At 41.1% G+C, this 5,497-nt stretch overlaps 1 pseudogene; it reads left to right on the plus strand.

The window, feature by feature from the left end:
- The first annotated feature begins 3,285 nt into the window (after window positions 1–3,285).
- On the plus strand, window positions 3,286–4,685 carry LOC117802424 (annotated as a pseudogene).
- Window positions 4,686–5,497: the final 812 nt, after the last annotated feature.

A 5,497-nucleotide genomic window follows, 5' to 3' on the forward strand; every position in this document is an offset into this window, starting at 1 on the left:
AACAAAATCATGAATTACAACACTGTAATTAATGCTAATATATGTGTAAATGCATAAGGGTACATGGTAGCTTAGAAAAGTTATAGCTAATCCCAAATAAGGAAGCAAATCATGTAAGACATCTTAGAGAAAGTGTTGCTTGAGTTAGACTTTGAGAAATGAGTCCAATGCAGTCCAGTGGATGAGAAAGGAGAGGAATTCTGGACAAAGGGAACTTCTAGAGGAAAACCAAGATATGAGAGATCGTAGCATATTTGAGGAACAGGACATAGGTCAATCTATCTGAAGATAGGGTGGTTGGGAAGTAAGGGAATAAAAAAAAATTAAGGATAAACAAGTTTTTACAGATAGAAATAAGAGAGAGAAAATGGAACACCCAGCAGCAAGTAGGAACTATCTCTTTGGTGGATAGAGAATGGATGGAAAATAAATGGGTGGATGAAAATGCCATGCCAAGGAGTTTAAACTTCCTCTTGAAGGTTACCTACAACCATGAAAAGATTTCAAACATAATGATATGAGCAGATTTGCGTTTAAGAAAAATCGCTTTGACAAATGTGTGGAATGCTAAGTGGGGCTGAATAGTTGTGGAGAACAAGAGTCCAAATGAGGGGGGAAAAATCACAACCTGAACTAAGGCAACGGCAGTGGGAGTGAGAAGGAGGGAATAAATTTGAGATCAATGAGAAAATCAAGAGAGGTGATATGGGGAAGTTGGATGAAAATGCAGGCTTATTTTCATGTTTCTGCCTTGGGGTGATATTATTATGACCTTGAAATTGTAGAAGGAGAGCAAGAAAAATATTTAAAATAGATGCAGGATCCAATCAGATGACAATTAAATACTTTAGAAGGCAAAGAAAGAAACAATCCAATTTATTCAGAGAAGAAAATGAGCTGCAAATGCTGGGAGGGGGTAGCAAATTCATCTCATGTGAGAATTACGTAATGTGTAAGTGGAGTCCAAGGAAGAGACGTCAAGTCTGACCCATCTGGAGGGCATTAACATCACCATTCGAAGTCTTGGACTGACAGGTGATGGCATAAAAAACCAAAAGTTCACCTTGCACATTTGCAGTGTAAGACCTCACTTCCAGCCCAGACTGCTTATTGGTATGCAACCTCAGCCAGCTGAGAAGCAAACCCTGAAAATCGCTTGGGGTGGTAACTTCAAAACTGTATGACTTTACATAATTATATTCTCAACCCTGGGAAGAGTTGATTTAAGTATCAAAATTATGAAGTAAATAAAATCTACATGTAATGTTACCATTTTTTGGGTGAAGGAGAAAAACCTGTGCATATTAGATATTTTAGGTTTAAGGGAATTTTTCTTCTTTGATTAATTTTGTAATTCTAACAAAAATGTGTAAACGATAGTTGACTTAGATTTGGGGTTTTCCATTACAATTTTACTAGTTTTGTAACAATAATGGAATGTTTCCAAGAATGTGGAATCTTAATTCAGCTTATGTATAAGCTTTATTTTCTAGACTTATAAGAATTTATTAAGTCCTTGGGAAGGTTTTGCTTGTTAGTGAGTCAGATGAAGTACATTTAAAAGAAATTTAATATAGATATTTAAATGTAGTTTGGAATATTTAAAGAAATGTAAATAAATGGTTAAAATAAATGTAAGTGGTTAAAATTGCCATATTAATAAATATAATAATAATTGAATGTGTAGACTAGATCAAAAATAAAATATTAAGAAAATGTAGCCTCTGGGACACCTGGGTGGCTCAGTCAGTGAAGCACCTGCCTTCGGCTCAGGTCATGATCCCAGGGTCCTGGGATCCAGCCCCACATCGGGTTTCCTGCTCAGCGGAAAGCCTACTTCTCCCTCGTCCTCTGCTACTCTCCTTGCTTGCATTCTCTGTCTCTCTCTGTGTAAAATAAATAAATAAAATCTTTAAAAAATAAGATAAAATAAAATATATATTAAGAAAATGTAGCCCCTGAATAATCTTTTCTGGGCCCCCTAATCTATGAGGACATCCAAAAATATTGCATTGACAGGTGATTGATGGTCTTTATCACAGGGGCCACGGGAGAAAGCAATTATGGATGACATGACGAGGTACCTTCAGGATATGCAACAGACGTTGTCAATAGACATCTTGAGACCTGGATTATATTCTGAATGTTTATTCTTTTGAAGATATGCACTGAAGGGCACCTGGGTGGCTCAGTCCCTTAAGCATCTCCCTTCGGCTCAGGTCCTGATCCCAGGGTTCTGGGATCAAGTTCCACATGGGGCTCCCTGCTCGGCGGGGAGTCTGCTTCTCCCTCTGCCCCTCCCCCTCTGCTCTTGCAAGCTCTCTCTCTCTCTCTCACACACACACACAACAATAAATAAATAAAATCTTTAAACAAACAAAAAATTTTACACTGGATGCCTATCACAACCCACATGCCCTGGCATTATGGTAGTGAATGAAATAAACGTCATCTGCATGCATTATTAGAGACGAAAAATGGTGAACATGAAAAAGATAACTATTGCTAAGTGTAATGGACAGAATTAAAATAGAGTAAAATGAAAGAGAGTGACTAGGGGCTACTTTAGATTAGATGGGCAGGAGATATTTATCTAAGGAGGTAAATTTACATTGAAATTCTAATTATCCAAACAGAATCATCTTCCTAAATAAGAGAAATGGTGCTTAACTTTTTTAGGGTATAGAAGTTCAGGGTATAGAAATAAGAAAAAAATGTTACCCAAAAGATCCATCAAAGCTACAGAATTCTGGGGCGCCTGAGTAGCACAGTCGTTAAGCGTCTGCCTTCGGCTCAGGGCGTGATCCCGGCGTTATGGGATCGAGCCCCACATCAGGCTCTTCCGCTATGAGCCTGCTTCTTCCTCTCCCACTCCCCTGCTGTGTTCCCTCTCTCGCTGGCTGTCTCTCTGTCACATAAATAAATAAAATCTTAAAAAAAAAAAAAGCTACAGGAGTCTCACCAAATTAGCCTTAGGATTTTTCTTCTCTGTATATGGGAATATAACTTTTAAAAGTCTTTTTTTTTTTAATCAAAGATCTGGAGACCTGGGGGTCCAGGCCACCTCTGGACCCCCATCTGCTGTTTTCTCTGGCTGCATTGATTGGGAGGAGTGGGGCGACCTTGGCCTCCAGTGTCTTCGGTGAACCATGGTGCCTGCTGCGGGGCAGTGATGCTAGTGCTGGGCTTCCTGCAGGGGGCTCGTGGTGCTGGGGAGACCGTGGAGTGGGTGACTGTGGAGCGGGTGGCTGGCGGCAAACTCCTACCCCCCTATGACCACTGCTGATGGCCTGAGCCTCGACGCTTGGCCTAGTCTACCTGCTCTGCCCTGCAGTCGGCCACCTGGCCCCCTGCCAACCGCAGAGAAAAGTCCAGTGTACATTACTCTCCAACACCATTCCTTAGACAGGCCATAGCATTTGGGAAAAGTCCAACTGAATTCCTAGGAAATGCATGAGAAGTATGGACCTGTATTTAGTTTTACCATGGTAAGCAAGACATTTACTCACCTTCCCGGTAGTGATGCTGCTGCACTATTTCTTAATGGTAAAAATGAAGACCTAAATGCAGACGATGTCTACAGTCACCCTACAAGACCTGTGTTTGGGAAGGGAGTTGCACAGGATGTGTCTAACCCAGGTTTTTTTGGAGCAGAAGAAAATGTTAAAAAGTGGTCTTTATTTGGCCCACATTAGACAGCACGTTTCTATAAGTGAAAAGGAAACAAAAGAATACTTTCCAAGTTGGGGATAAAGTAGAGAAAAAAATTGGTTTGAAGCTCTTCCTGAGCTCACAATTTTAACAGCCAGCCACTGCTAAGTGGAAAGGAAATCAGAAGTCAACTCAGTGAGAGGCACAACTCTGCAGATTTGGATGGAGGTTTCAGCCTTGCGGCTGGCTGGTGCCAGGTTGGCTCCCTTTGCCTAGTTTCAGATACAGGGACAGAGCTCATTGAGAGATCAAGAATATTTTCTGTAAAGCAATCCAGAAACACAGAGAGTCAGTAGAAAACATTGACGACACTCTCCAAACTTTCCTAGCTTCTACTTACAAGGATGGGCATCCTTTGACAGATGATGAGGTGGCAGGCATGCTTACGGGGCCGCTCCTGGCAGGGTGACATACGTCCTCAACCACTGGCACCTGGATGGGCTTCTTTTTGGCCAGAGACAAAACGGTTCAAGAAAAATGTTACTTAGAAAACAGTCTGTGAAGATCTGCCTCCTTTAATTTATGACCAGCTGAAGGATCGAAATTTCCTTGATCACTGTATAAAGGAAACATTAAGACTTTGACTTCCTATGATGACCATGATGAGAATGGCCAAAACTCCTCAGACGGTGACAGACTACACCATTCCTCCAGGACAGCAGGTGTGCGCTCCTCCCCCTGTCAGTCAAAGACTTAAACACTCCTGGGTAGAACGTCTGGACTTCAATCCTGACTGCTACTTACAGGACAGTCCAGCATCAGGAAAGAAGTTCGCCTGTGTGCCATTTGAAGCTGGGCATCTTCGTTGTACCGGGGAGAATTGTGCTCATGTTCAGATCAAGACAATTGGGTCCACCACACTTTGTTGTATGAATTTGATCTCATTGATGGATATTTTCCCACTGCGATTTATACAACCATGATCCACACCCCCTGAAAATTCAGTTTTCCGATACAAATGCAGATCAGAGTGAAATAGGCTGCAAGGAACTAACATGTGACACATCACTGTAAACCACAAAAGAATTTGAAGATGATGGAGTTTACATCTTTTTTTTTTTGAGTGTAATTTTAAGACAGCTAGCTTAACTTATGGTTTTTGTATTTTTTTAACCAAATGGCTCCATCAAATCTAATGGCATTTCAGATATTTCCTAATAGTTTTATGATGGATATTTACCAACTATGCTTTATTTAGGGAAATCAGGCTCATAGTAAAAAATTATTTAGGGGGATGTTGGTAATTAACAGATTCTAAACACAGTTTCCAGGTGTTAACAACACACATAGCTCTTGGCAAGTAAGTTCAGGGTATTCGTATCTTGGACTAGATCTGCAAGTATAAATGCCCACTGAGATACTTGGAAACCTTAGGCAAACATTATTTGGTAATGTTTGTGTGTGTGAGTGAGTATGGGTGCAAAGGGAATAAACTCACATTTAAAGCCTTGGATAAAAGAGAATCCCATCAATTGTTTTGGTGTGATGATACTCAGCAATGATGGAGTTACGCTGTAGAAAAATGTTCTTTGAAATTTTAACAGGAAGCATTGTCTCCAGGAAATTGAGAGATCTGACAATGACTTAATAATTGTATTCCCTAGGGGCGCCTGGGTGGCACAGCAGTTAAGCGTCTGCCTTCGGCTCAGGGCGTGATCCCGGCATTATGGGATCGAGCCCCACATCAGGCTCCTCTGCTATGAGCCTGCTTCTTCCTCTCCCACTCCCCCTGCTTGTGTTCCCTCTCTCGCTGGCTGTCTCTATCTCTGTCGAATAAATAAAAATA

The sequence above is a fragment of the Ailuropoda melanoleuca genome, chromosome 5 (genome assembly GCF_002007445.2).
Source record: "Ailuropoda melanoleuca isolate Jingjing chromosome 5, ASM200744v2, whole genome shotgun sequence".
NCBI lineage: Eukaryota > Metazoa > Chordata > Mammalia > Carnivora > Ursidae > Ailuropoda > Ailuropoda melanoleuca.